This window comes from Ursus arctos, unplaced genomic scaffold, assembly GCF_023065955.2.
Source record: "Ursus arctos isolate Adak ecotype North America unplaced genomic scaffold, UrsArc2.0 scaffold_2, whole genome shotgun sequence".
Taxonomy (NCBI): domain Eukaryota; kingdom Metazoa; phylum Chordata; class Mammalia; order Carnivora; family Ursidae; genus Ursus; species Ursus arctos.
In genome coordinates, this window is record NW_026622874.1 from 45,092,277 (window position 1) to 45,115,863 (window position 23,587).

A 23,587-nucleotide genomic window follows, 5' to 3' on the forward strand; every position below is an offset into this window, starting at 1 on the left:
TACTAAGAAATCAGATGCTTTAGGAAAAAAAAACAGATAATTCCTAAAAATGTACAAGTTACCAAGACTGAATGATAAATCTTGAATGCAAGAAATAGGAAATCTTAGATGAATAATAAGAATGAAAGTTGAATTAGGAATCAAAAATCTCCCAGCACAGAAAAGCCTAAGACCATACAGTTTCATTGGTGAATTCTACCAAACATTTTAAGAAAAATTAATGACAATCTTTATAAAAATCTTACAAGTAATAGAATAGAGGGAAAACACATTCAAAATGATTCCATGAGGCCAGTACTACCTGATACCAAACCAGGATAAAAACAATACAAACAAAAAAGTCTAGTTTGTCCAATATAAGTGTTGCTACTTCAATTTTCTTTTGATACCCATTTGCATGATAAATGTTTCTCTGCTCCCTCACTTTTAATCTACAGGTGTCTTAAGGTCTAAAATAGCACATAGATGGGGGCGCGTGGGTGGCACAGCGGTTGAGCGTCTGCCTTTGGCTCAGGGCGTGATCCCGGCGTTATGGGGTCGAGCCCCACATCGGGCTCCTCCACTGTGAGCCTGCTTCTTCCTCTCCCACTCCCCCTGCTTGTGTTCCCTCTCTCGCTGGTTGTCTCTCTCTCTGTCGAATAAATAAAGAAAATCTTTAAAAAATAAAATAAAATAAAATAAAATAAAATAAAATAAAATAAAATAAAATAATAAAATAAAATAGCACATAGATGGATCTTGTTTTTTTTTTAATCCATTCTGATACCCTATGTCTTCTGATTGGAGCACTCAGTCCTGGTACCTTCAAAATAATTATTGATATTTATTGATATACATGTATTTACTGCCATTTTGTTACTTGTTTCTGGAGATTTCCTCTGATCCTTTTTATTCTTTGTCACTTTTGTTCTCTCCTTCACACTCAAAGAACCCCCTTTAATATTTCTTGCAGGCTGGGTTAGTTGTCACAAACTTGCTTAATTTTTGTCTTGGAAACTCTTTTTCTCTCATTCTGTTCTGAATGACAGCCTTACTTAACAAAGTATTCTTGACTGAAGATTTTTCTGTGATTATCTATTATATTGTTTTCTCATTCTGGTTTTTCAGTCTTCTTTTCCTTCTTAATGTAGTTACAGCATTGCCAATTTTGTTTTGTTTTGAAAAACTGGTCATTACTTTTGAGTTATGTTATTGTTTTTTCTGGTCTCTATTTGTTTTTTCCTTTGTTATTTCCTTCCTGTACTAAATTTCAGCTAAGTTCCTTCTTTTTCTAGTTCCTTGTGGTATAATGTTGTTTACTTGAATATTTTCCTAATACAAGCATTTACAGCATAAATTTCACTCTAACATCTGCTTTTGCTGCATCCCATAGGCTTTGGAATATTGTTTTCATTTTCTTTTGTTTTGAGACATATTTTGATTTGCTGTTTATTTGGCCCATTGCTTATGCAGTAATATGTTAATATTTACATACTAAATATTTAATATTTACATTGTAGATTTTTCAGCTTTATTATTTATCTTTAGTTTTGCATCATTGTGGTTGGAAAATATCTTTGGTATGATTTCAGTCTTCTTAAATTTGCAATATTTGTTAAGTCTCTTTTTGTGATTTAACCAGGGGATTCTTCTGTGTGTACTTGAAGGAAATGTGTATTTTACTTTTCTTAGATGGAATGTTTTATGTCTATCTTTTAGAAGCACGTATTCTGAGGTATGCTTCAAGTAAAAAATGTTCTTGTTGAAAAAAAATAATAACTTTAACTGAGGGTACTCATTTATTTTTGAGAGAGAGAGCACACGTGTTTGGGGGGGGGGCGGTTAGGGGAGACAGAGAATCTTAAGCAGGCTCCATGCCCAGCTCAGAGCCAGGGGGCTTGATCTCATAACCCTGAGATCGTGACCTGGGTTGAAATCAAGAGTCCTAAGCTTAATCAACTGAGCCACCTAGGTGCCCCAAGGGTGCTTGTTTAAAATAAAGCATATTAGAAGGAAGATGACTAGGGGATGGGTGAAAGAGGTGAAGGTGATTAGGAGCATACTTATCATGATGAGGACTAAAAAATGTATAGAATTGTTGAATGACTACATTGTACTCCTGAAACTAATATAACACTGTATATTAACTATACTAGAATAAAAGTAAAAAACTTAATTAATGTAAAACATGAAGCATATTTCAAACAATTCTTTTTCAAATTTATTCAGTGAAAACCTCTCTACACATTTTAAAGGAAGGTACATAAAATTCATATACAAGTATTTAGAATAAGTTGTTAATCACTGCAAGAAAAAATATTTTAATATACATGGGACATACATGAGTTGGGCATACTGTCATTTTGAAAACTTTTCTGATTATTAATACTGATAAAATTGGAAACATTTTCTTAAACTCTTTTTATAAAAGTACATCTCTTAACTTCATATTTAAGTAATCTAAAGAAAAGTTTCCTTACAATCAGACTTAAATGTTTACTATTTATTTTTCTGTTTAAACACTAAGGTCAGTTAAAATAATCAAAGTAATTTGGTCACATAAACCTAACTATAACTTCAGTTCTCTTTCTCTGATGGTAAAACAAAAAACTAATGATTGATTCCTAAAGTTGAGTAAAGTTTTTACAAATACGTGATGTAAAAAAAAATCCAAAATATTTCACAGTCTCAAGTTAAATAATAATAATGTATTTTATTAAGTGGAAAAAGCATAGATTTTGAAGTAAAAATTATTTTGGTTTGAATCCTCACTCTGATATTTATAGACATGTAATCTTAGGCAAGATACTGAAACTATTAGCCTCAGTCCTCCCACCTTTAAAATGGGAACATCAGCCATTGTGCAGGACGGTCATAGGACAGGTATCATGTATATGAATGCATCACATCATCTCTGACATTTAGTAAGCAAATCAAAGTTATTAATTGAAAATAACAAGGTAACTATAGATGAAACTGAAAAATTAAGTTTTTGTACCCAATTACCAAAGTTTAATCATTTAGCCATTGAACTAAATGATGATGATGTTTGCCTTTGAAGAGAAGTTGAGATACCTACTGTCACCCTGTGAAATAATCTTTATGACAAAAGGAAAGACAGGGGGCTTAGATGGGGAAGGCCTGGGGCAAAAATCCAGGGAATGGGCAAAACTGAAGTGCTTCTGGTGAGGACAGTGTAGGGGCCAGGTACCAGCCTGGTGGAGACAGGAGAGAACAATGCATCAGAGGCAAGGTTAGGTCTGGACTTGTGGGCACTGGAAGATGCAATGCAATGTCATCTCAACAAGGCTGGTGGGGATGAGAGGGGAGTCATGGTGGGACAAGGACAAAATGAAATACTGTACCAGTGGGACAGAGATGGCCAATTTCTTGGGCTATCATCAATAGCGTTATATGGTTCTCTATCTTAAAAAAAAATAGTCACATTGGAATTCTGTTTGCCCTAGTGAATAACAAGAGAAAAAAAAGGAGAACACTGTTTTTAATGATTCTTAGAGCAATGAGGAGAATGGCTGAACATTTAAATTTTTAAATATATTTTTAGTTCAGAGAACTTAGAAGCATATAGTTAATAAGAGGTAGAGATTAAATTTAAATCCAAGTCCATCTCTTGACACTTGACTCTTACTCATTATACAGTCCTGCAAGTCAAAGTGAAATCACACTTCCTTCAAAACCCAATTACAATGATCAAATTAGGAGGGCGTCTAGAACTTTATTGGGAATTCTTTACAAAAATAATCCATGAATCAATCCCCCTCCAGGTAGCCTGCTGTTTCTGCCAGAATTTTTCACACTCAGATGTAAAGCCTTCAACAATCAATCTCCATCCAGGTCAAGTAACTGTGTTTCTTACCACATGACTTTGAGGGCTACCGTTCTACTCCTGATGGCACAGCAGTGGTCACTCACTCTGCCAAACCACTGGTCAAAAACATGGGACACTTGGGTGGCAGAGTCCTTTGAGAGTTTGACTGTTGGTTTTGGCTCAGGTCATGATCTTGGGGTCATGAGATCGAGCCCCGCGTTGGGCTCCACACTCAGTGGGAGTCTGCTTGAGGATTCTCTCCCTCTGCCTCTCCCCCCTGCTTTCTCTCTCTGTTTCTTTCTCTCTCTCTCAAGTAAATACATCTTAAAAAACAAAGACAAAAACAAAACACTGGTCAAAACCAGAGAGAAATTAACACTGCGCAGCGCATGGGACAGGCCTGACATCTGTTTTGCCGCTGCTGCATCCCTGGAAGATGGCCCATGATGGCTTATCCAGGCCATTCCCTCAGTGCTACCTCAGCCAAGAGTAACTACTGAGAGATGGCTGGGACCCCTGGTGCTACAGCTCTGGGGCTTACGACCTTTTCAGCTCACATTCGTGTGTTTTCGTGAAGTGTAGAGTGCTAGACAGGCTAGATCAGGAACCACACGCTACGAGACTGAATTAGAAATAAGAGAGAATAACCTATGTCCCTGAGTCCTGGGGACCAGGCCAAGCTTCATTTTTTTTTTAATATGTTAACTTCCATGATGCCATTTGGAAAAACGTGGTTGAGTATAAAATAGGTTTCGGTGTGTGTAATTAGAGATCCTACCCAAATTCCTTTAGGCTAGCCAATTGTCTCAGCACCATTTATTGAGTAATTTCTCCTCTCCTCATTGCTATGAAATTGCATGATTATCATATAAATTACATGAATCATTAAATTTGTTTATATATAGGGAACTAAATTTAACAGTTTCTGTTTAGACTAAATGCCACTGTTTAGATTCTTTTATAAATGATCTGGAAAAAAAAATACTAATTCCAGGTGGAATCTTCCCAAACCATTCAGAATGTTTTAAGGTTGCAGGTGCCATCACTTAGTGCCCTATCTAGAAATATACAATGTTAAAACAGAATGAGAAAAGTAATTAAAACACAGGCTTTAAAATAGGCTGCTTATGTTTTTTTATTTTAGTGACTCAACTTCTTACACAAAAATCGAATGTGTACATTCCTGCCTTCACCGCTACTAAGGAAAACTCCACGCTACAGTTTGAGATTTGATTGGATGTAATTGAGTTTCTCTGCCTTGCCTAATCACCACCAGAGAGGGCACTGACAGTTTTATCACTCTCAATTCTCTTCTAAATTATGCAAATGCTATTGGTTCTTTTAAATAGGCCTCTGCATCATCCCTTATAAATTGCTTAAAAACCCAAGACTGATTAACCATCAGAATGAGTGAATATGCTGAGAATGGCGTTAGCTACCCATTATGCTCAGCTGCTTCTCAATTAGCCTAAGATAGACTCCAGCCCACTCAGCTGTGCAGTCTTGGATAAGTTCCTTAATTGTTCTATGCTTCATTTTCCTCATCTGTAATATGGGAATGGTAATAATAGTATCTACCTCATATTATTGTTATGAGGATTGAATATGTTAATGTTGTAGAACATTTAGAAAAAAGCCTCACACTAAGTACTATATTACCCTTTGTTAAATTGAATTTATCTTTAATAATCTGTATCTTCTATTTTCTGCACTATTATTCCCCACCCAATCCTCATGCTCCTCAGTATCCTCAAAATCACATCTCCATCTCAAAAAAAGATTAAATATCATTAGAGCATGCATGTCCAATAAGGCTATACAGACTAGTCCTTGCATGTTGAGTTTGTACTTAAAGAAGGGATAAGTTACTCTCTAATTGTTTAGAGAGTTACGTAGCAAAAGAGGTAGGTACACAGAAGGTACCTTCCAGCATTTCTGAAACCGTATGGTAAAGCAGCTGCCAATTACAATGTCCCTAAAATTAAAGGTACAAAGGTGGGAGACAGAAGTGTCAATTTCTACCACTTATATAATTCAGTATTATTTATATTAGGATCAAAATACACAGAAAAAAATTCCTCAGAAGCAACTCTGTTTCCAAAACACAGTGAAAAAATCAAAGGACCCAAATGAAATATGCACAAGCAGAAACATGGACTTGCTTGGGATCAGTGCCCTAACAGTGAAGCCAGGATGACTGTCCAGAAAGACATGTAGTACCAAAAACCATGGCTATTTCTAACACAGTGACAGAAAAAGTGGAGAAGCAAATAATCTCATGACCTACTTGCTCTTCTGAGTTCTTAAAACACCCAGTCCTATCAGACAGCAGCTGACCTAAGAGAGAGCAAAGTGTTTCTTTGTTTCCCTAAACTTTACTCCCTGCATTCTCTCAAGGACCAGGGGACTGAAGATTCATTCTTTGGGAACCCCGATGTCAAAAGCTGCTCTTGGTCACCCCTGTTGTTATCTAATTTGTTCCACATTATTCTGTAGTTCCTCTCACCTGGCCCAAATTATCATTGCTTCCTCCTTTCCCCAAACCTCTTCAGTGTCTTGAAAATCCTTCAATTAGTGCTTACCAATCCTTACCTCTCCACCTCCATCTCTTCAGGGCCCAACTGAAAGCTGGTGTTCCCCTCAGCCTTCTCTAATGGAAGCTGCTCATCCTACTAAACCCTGTGTATCAACCCTACCACTTCCTGATCATTTTATCTCTACTTAGTTAAAATCTGTTACCTTGAGGCTCAAGCCATCTTCCCAGAATGTCTTGTCAAGGTCATCTCTTAACCTCCTCTCTCTCAGCCACTCATTTTCATTAAGTTTCAGATGCTTCATTTTCTTCATACCTGTTAAACATTCTCTTCCCTGTTTAGTCTCTACTTATAATTGGTCACATCAGTGCTATACATGCCAACATCCTCAATTCCCCTCTTGCTTCTGCCATACACACTCCTGGCAAAATCCCAACTAGAAGGCATTGCTAAATCTAAAATGTTGAATGATGTTGGAGAAAATAAAACAGGCATTTAGATGCCTCCAAAAATTCATTAACTTCCCCTTGCTATGAATCTTGACCAAGAAGTCTAATATGTTTCCATAGTCACCTTTTATGATATTTTTCCTACATAACAGAGATTTGAGAATTTCTCCACACTCTTACTGTTCCCCCACACCTCAACAAATAATCATGACATCTTTAGTCACAGAGTAAATAAGAGATATAATATAGCAAATCTCTTGTTTTTCCCTCTAAAATATGTACCCAAGACTTAAATTATATTTTTATTGTGCTTCCTTCAACAAGGGATGGAACCCTGTCCCTCCTTGGTGGCCTCTGAGTCACCTTTTGAACAGTATTTTGACCCTCAACTTGGAGAAGATTCTGGGTCCTTTGACTTTCATTGCATATCGGAAACAGAGTTGCTTTTGTGCTTAAAAACCAGAAGAAAAATATTGCCAGTTGGATAAAGCCAAACCTGAAGACAATTTGGAATTTCTTGACAATTAGCCTTTATGTTGCAAGAAAAGAAAAGATGAATTCTTGAAATGTAAAATCTACTCAAGCCTTGCATGGATTCTAGGAACCTGAGAAAAAGCACAAATAAGAGATGCACTTTGGAGGCAGAGATAAGAGCCTTTTCTGGTACTCTGAGGAAAGGGCTGTGGGTATACTAGTTCAGGCAAATAATCTAGGAAAAATGTGAAAGGAGGCTGATGGAAACAAACTGAAGAGTCAGGGCTCCTCCCTCTTAAGAGATGGAAATTTGGGAACTCCCCTTTTCAGGACAGCATAAACATGTAGGATTCTTGGAATTCTCTTCATCCTGCCTTGTCCTCTAAAATAGAGCCTTGTCAAAGGTCTTACAGGGGTAGCCACAGCCATAAGTGGTTTGAAAATTCCAAAATTGAGGTCTTGCCAGGTAGATTTCCACCTCCTCATGACTTTGAGCACACACCGTCCTTCATGATTTTACTATTAACCTTCAAAACATCCTCTCTTACTGGTACTTCTAATTTATCCAGGAACCATGATGAACTATGTACATCACAAAATTTTAGTCTGATATATAAAATTATATGGAATACCATCAAGAAATAAAGGTAATGGGACAAAGAAAGATGGGGGAGAATATGTGATCTTAGCAAGTTGGTCAGGAAGGCCTCACTAAGGAGACAGTTTATATATAGTGACCTGAATTCAGTGGGAGAGTGGGTCACACAGATACTGCAATAAACAACAGTTTTAACAGGCAAAGGGAACAATGCCAAGTAAAAACTTAAAGACAGGAGAGTGTTTCCTATGTTTAAGACAGCCAGGGAACCACTGTGGCTGGAGCTGAGTGAGCAAGGGGAAGTGTGGGGTGAAATGAAGCCAAATCATTAAGCTCCTTGGAGCCCACTGCTAAGCACTGGGATTTTATTCTAGGTAAAATGGGAAACCATTGGAATTTGAGTGTGTTGTATATATTTTTTATTTTCTGTATATTATGATGTTCTGACATCTCACAAAACCTTCCAGCTGAGAGATTGCTAGCCAATTCTTAGAGACAGCAAAGCGTCCAGCTGGGACCACGCCTTTGATATACAAACTAACCAAAAGAGAGCCATAACCTTCTCTACCTGGCCCACATTCCCTACAAGACAATATTCCTCTGCCTTCACCATCCAGAGCCAAGTACTGGATTACTAGAGACACCCCCCCCACACATATCTACAGCTTAGAATGCACCAAAATTATTCAAATTAGCTAAATTTAAACTGTTTACCTTGCCTTGCCTTGCATTTCCCATGGAAACCTCAATAAAGGCCATGGCTGAGGCTCCCCCCTGGTTCCCAACCCTTTTGCCTCCTGACCAACACTGGTGTCTTCCCTTGTGGCCCTGAATGACATGCAGTGACCCTGCCTCTATGGGATATGTGAGTGTATTAAACTTCCTTCCAAGCTTCATTCTTGTTTCTTCCTCTGGCCACATCGGACTTTACCTACCACATCCAACATTTACATTATTAGAGCACAGAATAAGGGAAAAACAGGACTTGAAATGTTTTAGAGTTACACCCTGGCTGTATTGTGGGGGAGACAGTATAGAAGGCATGGGAGGAAGCAGAGAACAGCTGGAAGGCTCCGGTGTAGTTAAGAAGGGAGAAATGACCAGCTATTCGAAGGTCAAGGTTGAAAGACTGATACACAAGAGGGCTGAATATTGATGGCCAAATCTGGTGACATGCTAGTCACTGGTGAACTTGAAAAGAGTAATTTCAATAAGTGAGGGCAAACCTCTCATTGGAGTGGGTTTAATAAAACTTTTAAGTAGAAAAACCAGAGACAGTGGGTAAGCTCTTTAAAGTTCTGCTCTGTGAAAAAGGGGGTGGGGGAGGTAATTAGCTGCAGGGAGTTGTTGGGTAAGGAGTATTTTTCAATAGAAGATTACAGTACGTATGTATGCTGATGAGAAGGATCTAGTAGAGAGGAAAACACGGCTGATGAAGAGGGGGATGGAACACTGCAGGAGCAGAGTCACTGAGGAGGAAAAAGGGGTTGGAAGCCAGGCACACATGAAGAGTTTAGCTTTGGCCACAAGAAAAACAGTTCGTTCATACCAATGGGAGGGAAGCTAGGTGGGTAGAAACATGCAGGAAGAGATAAGTTGATCAATTTGGTAACATAAGGATATAGATTTTCCTCCAAAGTGTTTCTATTATCTAAGAAAAAAGGTAGGTCATCATCTGAAAGTAAAGAAGAGGGGAACTGTTGTAGGCTGGAGGAGAAAGAAACAGTGTGATTCACACTCCGTGTGTGCTGGAGTTCAGTGTGCATCTCTCTTCCCAACTCCACCTTCAGTGAGGTCATATTGGTAATTTGAAACCAGTCTATTTACATCACAGAAATCAGCAAAAGTTACAAATCAGGGTTTTTCCCCCCCTGGAGAGCTAATCTTAAAGCATTTACCAGCACACCACTGGAATTAGTCATCCATAACAGTAGCAAAATGAACTCATTAGGGAAATACAGTATAAAAGGATTGCCAAGAAGCACTGAGGGCTCACTTGGGGTCCGTGGCCCTGGATTCAAGGTGACAAGAGTCAGTATAGGAGTGGGAGTTGTATATGTGTGTGTGTCTTTCTGAAATCATGTCTAACTACTCCGGTGAGACTTCGGAATGCTGAATTTAGCAGAGTTAGGATTTCATCAGCTGTGTACAGAGGAGCTAAGAAATTAAAGTAACAGTGCTGGACCGGAGAATACACGGTAGGCATGGCAGGAAAGATGAGATTACTGACATGATGATCATGAGGACGTGATGGGTTCAATCAACAGCAAAGTGGTGGGGTCAGCAAAGTGCTGGAGTGGAAGGCCAGAGAGAGGTAGCTGGATTGACAGAACCCTAAATTCAGAGATTCCATCCACTTTCTCTGCATCCTGAAATACTGGCATAGAGCCTGGCACATACAGAGATCTCAATATATGTTTATTTTATGAAAATGTAAGTATCATCAAGTGCCACAGTCTTTGTTGTAAATTATATAAATGCTCTCTGTTGGGGATTCATTGGTACTTTGCCCAGAACCTCCTTTAAGGAGAGGCTGATTGCCCCCAACTACTGAGTGTATTGTCAGTACCTTCAGGGATGTCCTCTGGAACACGGCCCTCTCACCCAAGTCACATCCCTTCCAGGGTGGCCCATACCCAATGAGTATTTGACACAGGTATATAAAGGACCAGCTATTTCAGCTTAGCTCCCAGAGAGTCCACTAATAGGGTTGTCAGGACTGAATTTCAGCTCAACTTCTCCCTGGGTTAAACTCTGCAGCCTCTCCCTCTTGGGATATGTCCCCAAGGGCATACCCTAATAAACACCTGACACACTGAACTGTCTCAGAGTCTGCTTCCTCCTAGAGAATCTAATCCGATCCCTTGCAACTTAATAAAGACATTTTTCTAAAATGAGAGCATGCATACACTATGGCATTTTTAAGCCCCAAATGAGAGCATGTTTAATCCATATGATTCCAGTTTACATGTGCTGACATCTTCAATTATCAACAGATGCTTGAGGGATCACATTCATTCATTTTTTACTAAAAAGTGAAAGAACAGGAAATAAGTAAAGAAGTAGGGTTAGAAGGGAACTTAATGGAAACATTTTTCTTCCAAATACTTTAGTTCATCTAATTGTTTCAATTTATCTTCTTGACTTTTTCCTTCGAATAATGACATTGAGTAAGCAGTAGAATTCACATTATGCAGGCATAAGCCGAGTCCATGCAATATTCTTTTTATTATTATCCACTTAAGAAATCTATTAACTGTCTCTGAATTTCATAGGTAATATAATCTGTTGATGTTTTCCTCCCATTGCACAAATATTACTAAACAGTCAATGAATATCTTAATCACAGATCTTCATTAACTGAAACCTATCAAGAATTAAAAGAAGGCCTCTATTTCAAGTGACAATTACATCAGAGTTTTGTTTTTACCACAGCCATCAAAGAAACCAACCTTTCTTATTAATGGCTCAAATATCAAATACAGAAGACAGAAAAAAAAGTTTTTGGTAATATTTGAATATCATCATAAGTGGTACCTGATATTAATCCTGTGAAAAGTATTAAGTGAGTAACTGTACCTTTGTCATGGTACAATTCCAAAGTGCGTAAATAATATTAATGTCATTTCATTAATCTATGCAAGCGGTCTCGCACCACAAGAGAAATATTCTGTTAAAATACATCAGATTGGGGGTGCCTGGGTGGCTCAGTCAGTTAAGTGCTGACTCTTGATTTTGGCTCAGGTCATGATCTCAGGGTCTTGAGATCAAGTCCCGTGTCAGGCTCCCACACTCAGCAGGGAGTCTGCTTGAAGATTCCCTCTCTCTCTCTCATAAACAAATCTTTAAAAAAATAAAATACGTCAGATTGGAAAAGATCTTTCCAAAAATGACCTGCATAGGCAAACTATTTCAGGACAAGAAAACAAATAGACAAGGAGAGTAAAACATACATTAAGTACTGACTTCTCTAAGCTGTAAGAGTGTGAAGCTAGACTTACGGAATATTCAGAAAACAAAAGGGCTGTAGAGCCCAGCTCTACCCACAGACTTAGGATGCTGAGGTCACGACACAGAGCTCGTTAGTGGCAAATACAATTATGAGACTCTAGAACAGCACTGCCCAAAAGAAACCTAATACAAGTCACAGAAGTGATTTTAAATTTTCTAATATCCACAATAAAGAGAAAGTAATATATTTAACTCAATATATTCGAAATGTTATTTCATCATGCAATCAACATAACATGTAAATTACTCTGCATTCTTTTTTTAGAATTAAATCTTCAAAGATCCAGTGTTTTTCACACTTAGAACCCTTCTCTTTTTGCATTAGCACATTCCAAGGGCGAAGTAGTCGCACGTGGCTAGTGGCCTCATATATGAGCGGCCTAATATAGACAGCACAGCTCCAGATCTCTGGACTGGCCATTCAGTACTTCTTAAATCACCATAGACCCATAATCTGTTAATTTTCTCCCATCTGTCAACAGCCAGATATATTTTGTTCTATTCTCAAGAAAAAAAATGTTTCGTCTATCTTGTAAGTGTTATTTCAAATGTTTTTAAAAACTTTTTTTATGGGGGCGCCTGGGTGGCACAGCGGTTAAGCGTCTGACTTTGGCTCAGGGCATGATCCCAGCGTTATGGGATCGAGCCCCACATCAGGCTCTTCCGCTATGAGCCTGCTTCTTCCTCTCCCACTCCCCCTGCTTGTGTTCCCTCTCTCGCTGGCTGTCTCTCTCTGTCAAATAAATAAATAAAATCTTTAAAAAAAAACTTTTTTTATGGATTAAACTAAGTGGTATTCTTTTAATATACAGTGTTCTTGAATGTAAGCATTTCATCTTTCTACCTTTTGAAACCGTTTGTGAATCTGTTATTTTTGTTGTTTGGAGTTCAAATGAAGATACACCATAGAGGCAAGAGGTACTTGCTTCATTTTGTAAGATACTCTCATGGTTATTTATTTCATTTTCAAAGACCACAGTCAGAGAAAAAGCATTTGTGTCAGAATTGCTTAGGCTGATTTTGGAGGTCTTTTTCTATAGGAAGTGAGATTGGAATCATTTCAAAGATATGGTTTAGGAGCGAGGTGGTATAGTACAGGCTAGTATGCTAAAAGTACCTGGGTGACTAAGTAAAAAGAGCATTCATTATCATTATCATTCCTAATACATAGCACTCTGCACTTGACTGTGGTAACAGAGAGGAACAGGCAAATCCAAAAGCCATTTCAAATGCTGTGCTGAAAGACTGATAGGTGGAAAGAGTCTTTGATGCCATTCCATTAAGTTCCTTTCAATACCATTAGCATCATCAAAAAATTGAAACTACAAACTAGTATGTTAGACACTGTGTTAGACACTATAATCATTATTTTGTGTACTTTGTACTTTATAACTGGCACTGTAATAACAGCTTTATATACACTGTTTTATATATTCTTTATAATAAACTTTAATAAAAATCTATATGGTAGAGATTAACATCCATATTTTAAAGATGAAAAAATTTACTTGAGAGGTTAGAATATGTGTCCAAATAACACCAAGGAGGAAGAATTCAACAGCATGTCTTTAGAAGTAATATAAGAAATAAAGAGAATTCAAAGAGCCCTGTTTCTCTTTTAAATCCTTGTATTAAAAAAAAATGATGATGCACAAACATGGGCTTGGGGAGATTAGCAGAATCTAGTGGCTTAGCAAACTAAGTATGAAGTGTGAGTGTTTACCTATCTCACACATTTGTTCTGTGGATTAAATGATACAAAAGATTATGTACTGGGTGTTATACGCAACTAATGAATCATTGAACTTTTCATCAGAAACCAGGGATGTACTGTATGGTGACTAACATAATATAATAAAAAAAATTTAAAAAAAAGAAACGGGGGAAAATATGTTTATGATAATAAAGAATCCTGACTTTCACAGATAAAAAAAAAAGATTATGTACTAATTTGAAACATCATACAAAAGTGCCTTGAACATAGCAGACACTCAACAGAAATGTGCTAAAAAAAACAACTATGTGCTCAAAAACCACTACAATATTCAACTTCCGTAATAATTGTCAAAACTTTTAAATAGCCCTCAAAGGAGGGACATCAATGCAATGAACCTCAATCTGATGTAAGGTGACACAATCAGGTTTGTTTGTTTGTTTGTTTTTTATCAGCATTATCATTACCCAGGATTTATTTCACCATTTTGTGCAGAAGTGTATCATGAAATTTCTCGATGAGAAATAGTGGGCAGATATTTTCTCAGAAACCTCATCATGGCTACCATAATTTTTTTTCTCACTTTTTAAAATAACTCTATTGTGATAGAAAGTCTGAGTAACATAGAAACTAGAATCATGATACACAATGCTGCCCCAAAGCTATACTCAGAAGAGCACACTATAAGAAAAAGTCATAAGTAAGGGACAACCTATTTCTAATATTCTTTTCCAAATTCAAACCTCAACCTTCTTTGTGTTATTACATTTAAATAGGCCATCTTTCTGGATGTGTTTTTTAAAAGGTTTGCTTTTTTCCCCCACTGAGAATGTGCTTCTTCACGTAGTCATGCTGTAACACATTGAAACTCAATAAAAGTACGTTTTGGAATGGCTTAGTGAGATTATAGGCAATTGAACTTTACAAGCTTCATTTTAATGCAAATTACTCTTCATTTTAAAATGCATATTTTTCACCTTATTAACTATATGATTCATTTGGAAAAAAAAAGTGTTCATACCAAGTAAAGCTAGGTATATAATGAAATACGATGTCTACTTTCAAATAAAAACAAGTACATTTTTGCATGGACATTTCTGGATCTAACATCTAACATAATCAGCTATAACCTGTGGAACATGACAGAATTGTTCTTCATGGATTCTTTGCTTGGACGACTCTTTCTCAACCTTGAGGTCTCGGCTTAGCGCTAAATGACCATCCTATCAGGTTAAGTCTCCTCATTACACTCAACCACATAATCCTATTTATTTTATTGAGCATATTTTTGTAATCTGTAATTATACCACCTCTTGCCACTAAAATGCAGGCTCCCGGGAGTGAGGGAACTTGGGGAGCCCTCACCACTGAATTCTTAAAGACCAGGATCTTGCCTGGCCCAGAGTGGACAAATTTTGAGACAGAAATTGCCTTTTATTATTTTCAAGGAAATATTATCAAAACTACTAAATACTATTCAAATTAGTTTCCTTTGTTTTCCCTAATAATTTAAACCTCAAAAAATGCTTTCCATAAATTTCCATGCTCTAATTTGTTAGCCATTAGTCATTAGTATCCAAATGCATCTATTTTCCCAAATAACAGTCTATTTTTAAATTTCACACATTCATTTTAAGGAATAAATTTTAGGTTTTTCATAGTTTATCACTTATTTTAAAGGCTTAGATTAAATTGACCTATAGCAAAAATAACTGATTTTTTTTTAAGATTTTATTTATTTATTTGACAGAGACAGCCAGCGAGAGAGGGAACACAAGCAGGGGGAGTGGGAGAGGAAGAAGCAGGCTCCTAGCGGAGGAGCCTGATGTGGGGCTCGATCCCAGAGCACCGGGATCACGCCCTGAGCCGAAGGCAGACACTTAACGACTGCGCCACCCAGGCGCCCCCAAAATAACAGATTTTTATCAACTTTTTCTTCAAGTTTTAACGTAGCATCTTCCTTTTTTTAGTGAATTCCAAATGGAGAATATGTTTTTATTTTTTAAAGAAAATTTTCCAGAAAACTAAAAAAATCTGGATATGGCCTAAGAGTAACAACAGATGATGGTTAGAGCAATACAAATAAAAATTTTAACTTGCCTTTTATAACAACGTGCAAGGCACATTTTAATTAATTAAGATGATCGAAATCATTTTTTTGTATTATATTCATCATGAAAGAATTCCTTTCATATTGTTTAGCACACAGATATTAACAAACTCTCTGGTATCATTCTTTGTCATCTTGTATATTTAAGACCATGAACTCCCAGAGGGCAGGATTTGCACTTTACCCTCAAACCTGTACCCACCTTGAGAGACATAAAGCACAGTAGTGGATACAAGTAGACATTAAGTAAATGATTTCAAGAGTATGGATACAGTCTTTTAAAATATAGCTTTTTAAGATATTATTTATAAAAGAAAAAATAAACAGGGTACTGATGATAATAAAAATGCCAATCTTTGAAGCCTACTGCTAGCAACAAGTTAAGTCTCATGGCAAGATTATCCAAATAAGCCACTAATTAAACTGTTATGTAAACCAGTTTGTTGCACTGTTTCAAGGTTCTTGGTCTGTACTGTTAAACCTGGCCAGCCATATAATCAAAAATTACTGGCAAGAGAGAAGATAGAGTTTATTATTAATCTATCTCCTTTACTGGAAAAGCAAATAATCATAACCATTTGTGTCAGTAGGTTTACCTTACTATATGAACTATAAAATATAAATATACTAGTGAGCTGTCACCAACTCAGTTCTAAAAACATTTATCAAATGTCTATTCTATGCAATGCAGTGTACTAGATATAAGGGAGATTCAAAACTCGATGTGTCCAATTCCTTCACTTAGTTGATCTTAACAGTCTAGCTGGTGTGACATGTAGACTAACTACCAACTATTAACAGATGTAAGAATTAAATAAACTAAATATAAAAGGGCCACGCTCTAGGAACACAGAAAATGAGATAGTTTTACAACAGCCTTAGATAACTACACATGAGGGATCGTCTTAAATAGACTGTCAATAAAGGAAAAAAGTACAGAAGGAATGCTAGAATTTTTTTTAAATGACCCATAGCTTACAGGTATGAATTTTGATAGGAAATTTTATAGAACAGCAATAACTTTCTGCGGCTATATTACGGGCTGAAGGCCAAACAGCAAACCTGAAGATGTAATCTGTGCTAGATCATGGCAGGCACTGAAGGCCATTCCATGGAATCTCAAGTTCAAGTTCTTAGTAGCAGATATAAATTCATGAATTTACCTCAAAATTCGATGCCAATATATTTTGTTAGTCTATACTCTCCCATTTTCCATAATGACCATGTCAATCCTACGTTAACTACACTGAGCTGTACGTGCTCCCTAGACACAGCTGATGGAACTACTTCTCAAAAAAATGTACGAATTGTCAGAATGGAACTTCCCACCAATGCAACTACTCTCATCCACCCTCATCTTCTCTATTTCCCATCTGTACAATGGAAGCTGTAGTAGGTTGAACAGTGTCCCCTGAAATTATATACAGATCTTCCTTGACTTAAGATGAAGTTATGTCCCGATAAACCCATTGTGAGTTGAAAATATCATTAAATCAAAAATGCTCTTAATATACGCAACCTACCAAACATCACAACTTAGCCCAGCATTAGCTTACAGTTGGGCAAAATCGTCTAACACAAAACCTATTTTGTAATGAAGTGTTCAGTATATCATGTAATTTGTTGGATACCGTACTGAAAGTGGGAAGCAGAATGGTGTGTGGGTACAGGGGGATTATAAATGTATGGGTTGTTTCCCCTGGTGATCCTGTCACTGACTGAGACCTGCAGCTTGCTCCTGCTGTCCAGCATCAGCAGAGAGTATCGTACAGCCTACCCCTAGCCTAGAAACAGATCCAAATTCAGAATTCCACATCTGGTTTCTACGGACATTCCCACCATTATAAAGTCAAAAAATCCTAAGTGGAACCATCATAAGTCAGACACCACCAGTACATCTGAAAAGTGTCCTGGAAGCTAAGGAAGTGGGATTTCATTTCTACTTTACAACAAAAGCACAGATACATTTCCTTATTTGGAAATAAGGCCTTTGCACACATAATTAGTTAAGGATCTTGAGATGAACCCATCCTGGATGTGGGATGGGTCCTAAATCCAATGACTGGTGTCCTTCTAAAAGGAGAAGATAATATAGATCTAAGACAGAAGAGACACAGAGAATAAAGTGATGGAAAGATGGATGTAGAAATGGGAATAATTCATTTATAGGCCAAGGGACACCTAGGATTGCCAGCAACCACCATAAACTAGGAGAGGCATGGGACGGTTATGTCCTCTGACCCTTCAGAAAGAACCAACTTGACTGACTGAACCAACCAGACAACTGGCCTCTGGAACCGTGAAAGAAAAAATTTCTGCTGTTTTAAGTCACTGTTTGTAGTAATTTGTAATGGCAGCCTGGAACACTAATAAAGATTTTGGTACCAGGAAGTGGGGAGCTGCTGTAATAAATACCATAAAATGTGACAATGGCTACCGATTTAGGTAATAGTCAGAAGCTAGATAAATTTTGAAATGTTAAGTGATGTAGCTACAAGCCAGAGAACACTAAAGTCGCCAGGAGCCACAAAGCTGAAAGAAAAGCATCAGAGTATTTCTCCCTTAGAGCCTACAGAAGAAAACAACTTGACTGACATCTCAATTTCACATCTCTGGCCACCTGAGCTGTGAGAAAATAAAGTTCTGTTGCTTTCAGCCACTTAGTTAACGGTAATTTATAATATATGTTCTATATTTGGCACAGTAGATACGTATAATCATATCACCCACATTAGACGGAAGCATCATACTCCTAGGGTCAAAGAGGCAAACAAGCTGACAAGGCTAGTACCTGATCTATCAGGTGTAAGATTAAATAATCTGTTCACAGAAACTCTTCATAGGATTTTTAATTTGACAATTTTTTTTCTACTCAGTTGAGCTAAATGAAAAATGATTACCAAAAGGACCTCACATTTTCCAGGTAAACGATTTTCAGATACGGCATTAGTGTTTAGAGAAAAATTCAGTGTCATTAAATACAATCTTTTCTTACGCTTAAAATGCCTTTTTTTTTAATTTTTGATGCAATTTATAGGACTTGTTTGGTATTTTCCAATTCTTTCATAAATTTTACACTCATTTAATCTTGAAATTTCTCTTGACTAATCATAGCATACAGTAACACTTTTTGACTACCTGCATGCTTGATGTTGGTACGTGTGGGTAGGCAGAAAATAGCGAAGTGCCCTCCAAGAACACTGAAATAAAGCCATTAACCTTATCATATGAAATTAAAACAAAATGTCAACAAAAAACAACCAAAATACTTTTTGAAAAATTAACTTATATAAAAGCAATGTCCTTCAGAACAAAATCACTTGACTAACTTGACAGAAATTTTAATTATGCTAATAACATTAATAACAACTAATATTTGAGTGCTTAATGCGTGCCAGGCATTATTCAAAGATCTTTTAGACATATTTCATCACTAATCCTTATGATACTGAGAGATGGGCATTATAATGTTTTTTTATAGATGTGGCAAAAGCGGTAGTGAGACTAAGCAACTTGCCAGAAAACCCTTAGTAGTTAAGTGTGAGAACCTGAATCAGAATCCACACAGCCCATACTCTTAACCACTAAGGCAAATTAAAGGCAATCACTCATTCCAGGACGCCAGGAAAAAGAAGAGCTGATTGAGAAATACAGGCAGTTCCAGTAAATGTAAACCAATGGAAAGGGTAGTAATATAAGAACGTCTGCTATGTCCAGGTGACAGTTTACACCCCCCGGTACCAAGACGGATGCATCAGACTCTGATATCATCCAATATTAAATTCCTATAAGTTAGTGCAGGTTGTGATGATCCCATGCTTGTCAAAAAATAGTCTGATTTTTAACTTGGCTTCCAATAAAATGCACATACAAGGCAATGTGTTGACTAGAAAAACTGATATATATACGTATATATATATTTTTCCCCATTACCAGGCTTATTTCTCATTGTAAATGAATAAACTGGCATTCTGGCTTCATACGTCAATCTCATGTAAACGTCACTGGCATGTGCAAGGTTCCCAGAGTGTAATAAACACTGGCAAAATGATAAAGCCATGTGTCTGCTACGCAGAACGGAGGCTCAGACTGGGCTAGAAGCCAACAATGGTGTCCAGCAGTAAGGATAGCTCAGGAGCCTTCCATTAACAAGGCCCACTATCTTGACAGGGCTATGCCCACCTTTCCACAGAGATCTGGACTCCATCACATAATTGAAATCACAGAATTAAAAGATTTAAAAGTTCAGGGTCTGGAGAGATTTTAGAGATTTCCTAGTTGTTATCTGCTGCTTGAGTGTCCTCTAAAATAGCACTTACAGACAGTTACTGAATCAATGTTTTAAAACCTCTAGAGGTCTTCACCATCTTCCAAGTACTCTCTTATTTGATAGAAAATGAGAGATTTCAGCCAGATCTTGCTTCCTTGAAACTTGCACCCACAGTCAGGAGCTGCTTAAATGAGGCCCATTCTCCTTCTACAGGGCAAACCTGTGGTGTCAAAGGAAAATTCTCCTATCTGCATGAGTCTGACCTTCTCAAAGCTAGGCATCTCTAACTTCTTTAAACACTTCTCAACAGCCAAAGTTTTTATCTTGTCATTTTCCAAGTCGCTTGGTTTTAAACCCATTTCAGTTTAACCAATCACCTTTTAGAATATATTCAGCCAAAACAGTTCTGCTGTGAACTGACCAGTACAAAGAACATTTTCTGGATAATTTGCTTCTCCTAATGTCCTAAAATTGCATCAGAATTATGGCGGGCACGTAAGCATAAAATACCAGCCCACTGAAATTGTAAGCTTGGGCTTCTTTCTGCGCAGTAATACAGACATGTCTAAATCAAGTTAAACTCATAACAACATCATCACATTCTCCACTTCATTCAAAATTAAAACAAAATAAACACAGGAATGCAGGAACTACAAAAACATCTATTAACACTTAGAATGCAACTTTTCACCCACCATCCCATTTTCCTCAAGTCTATGAATATGAAACTAACAGTTAAACCTCAGTAATGGAACATAAGACAAGCAGCTTAATGGAGCCTATAAAACAGAAGTGGTAGGCCTCTCAAAAATGGAAAAAACTAAGCATGTTCTCTCCAATCTATTCTGCAGAAAAGCAGGGAAATCTACGGGAGAATTTGGGGAAACATTTTGTTCCCCGATTAAAACATAAAAGCAAGTTCTTTAGCCATTCTGACCCTACAGCTGCAGGCCTTTGAGCTTAGTATTGGGAAGACGGGATGTCTAGAGATACAAGAGCCAACTTGCAACCACGGAACATCAGACCTGAGAACACAAGGCCAGTGCTTTGATGACCGCAGTGCAGGAGGCTGTCACGGAGCTGGTGGGTGAGCACTAGAAGCACCTACTTTACCTACATTCTATGGAATCATCAAACGTTATCTTTCAGTCATTGACGCCGCTGTTTATTTTGTTATACTATTACGTGCAGCCCAATTTTCTTAAAATAGGAAGTGGTAGTATCTAGCTACCAGTCAAAATCACAAGTTGTTACACTATAATGGAAACAATATTAAAAGCGTTTTTAAATATAAAGCTTTTTAAATAGTTTAAAACTTTCATAAAGAGTAAGCACACGTGAGCTGCTTTATAATATTACTGGTAAAAGGCCTGAATTTAAAGACTGCATCACACTTGCTTTGTTGTTGACTTGTGTCTGCATGCATATGTGAAGGAAAATAATTTAGAATAGGTCAAGACATAAAAGACTGAATAACAAGAAATGGTCTGAGTTAGACATTAAGGCAATTCATTTTTCATTTACTTCATCATTATCAACAACATACTTTCAGAATGCCTTCTATAACTAAATTGCCAAGATTGTACACAAGGATCTACATAGCCCTGATTCTTGTAGCCTGAATCTTCATAAACCAATTCACCCTACAGGAAGAAACTAGAGAAATATTAAAACGAAACTGAATATGTATTTCTAAGTTCTATTCAGAAAATCTTATGTATGCTCCAAGTGCAAAAAAATATGGTCCTACCAGTTTCAGCTTTCAAGATAAATGATAAAAATAATGAGAGTAGGTACTTATATTTGAAAAAAAGATGAATAAATGTCTAAATAAAGGAATGGCAGCTACAGCTATAAATCCCTTTGCTTTGTCAGCTTGAGTAGGATAATGTGAGATGATTCACGTTATTTTGATATTGCTATTTGTATTCAGTGAACTCAGTCTGATTCCATGAGAACTGCAGTAAGATGTCAATTTACATTGTCCTCAAAAATGTAGATTTTATCATGTTCTACAGGCACAGCTCTCAAAATATTATTACACCTGATACTATTACAGAGAGAAAAGATATAATAAAATTTCAAAAGAGTCTTTGTCAGTAAAAATAAAACTTAAAGTTATGTCTATAATCCATTCATCAGTTTTAATTAAGAAATGTTTAGAGAAAAGAAAGTAGTAAATTCAGTCAAACAGACATGGGGTCAAAGTGGTTTAGAGAAGTCTAATATCACTAGATAAAACATGGAGGCAATAGCTGGGAAAGATTGATACTAAAAAATTATTTCAAGTTTATTTGAAATTCCAATTTAACTACATATCCTATTATTTTTATTGTATTTGCTTTGAACACAGCAAACCTAAATAAGAAAGATGTTAGTGAAACTTTCATTTTTCCACCATTTCTTTTTTTTAAAGATTTATTTATTTTTAGAAAGAGAGAGGGGGCGCCTGGGTAGCGCAGTCGTTAAGGCGTCTGCCTTCGGCTCAGGGCGTGATCCCGGCGTTCCGGGATCGAGTCCCACATCGGGCTCCTCTGCTGGGAGCCTGCTTCTTCCTCTCCCGCTCCCCCTGCCTGTGTTCCCTCTCTCGCTGGCTGTCTCTATCTCTGTCAAATAAATAAAAATAAAATCTTTAAAAAAAAAAAAAAGAAAGAGAGAGAAGGGGGCACATGAGCATGTGTGAGCAGGGGGAGGAGCAGAGGGAGAGAAAAAAAATCTCAACCAGACTCCCCGCTGAGCATGGAGCCTGATGCGGCTGGATCTCATGACCCTAAGATTATGACCTGAGCTGAAATCAAGAGTTGAGCTGAAATCAAGAGCTGAACTGAAATCAAGAGTTGGCTGATTAACCGACTGAGCCACTGAGGCGCCTCTCATTTTTCCTCCATTTCTTTAGCATTATTGTTACCACTGTATTGAAGGAGATCTACTACAAAAGTCAAATCCTCAGACATTTAGTTTCTTGCTTTAGGTACTAAGAATTAGAAATCTACACATGCACAAGACATGGTCTCTACTGCCAGGAGCTCCCTTGCTATAATGGGGGCAGCAATCCCGGGACTCCTTTTTATCCCAGCACATACCACACTGATGTTAAATTTGTGAAAATAATCTCAGTGCCTGAAGGACCCACAGGGTCCTCTATTATAAACTTGCATCTATTCTCATCTGCAGTTATCTTCTACTCCTACTACTCTGTCATACCCACTGCCTCCCCACCAGTGTGGCCCCCAAAGACATGAGAGTCCTGTGTGGATACATGTTCTGTCATTGGTTTATCTATAGACCCAAGGTATTCTTCCTTGTCCTTGAGGTTGTTCAAATCTTAACTTTAACTTTACCTTTAACTAATCAGGAGGTTCTATTTAAAGAAATTTCATTGGTTGCACTTAACTTTTTTCCCCATATTCCCCTTTCAAGGTCTGCCACACAACCAATCCCCTGGACTACTTCTACCGCAAGACATTTCACAACTGCCAAATCTCTGTCTTTCACATTTTTACAGTAGAAAAATCTCAGTAGATTTCTCAAAGAAATGTGAACCCAGAAAAATCAAGATCATATTATAAACAAGGAGACAAAAATGCAACTGATAAAATTAACATTCATGTCCCTCAGT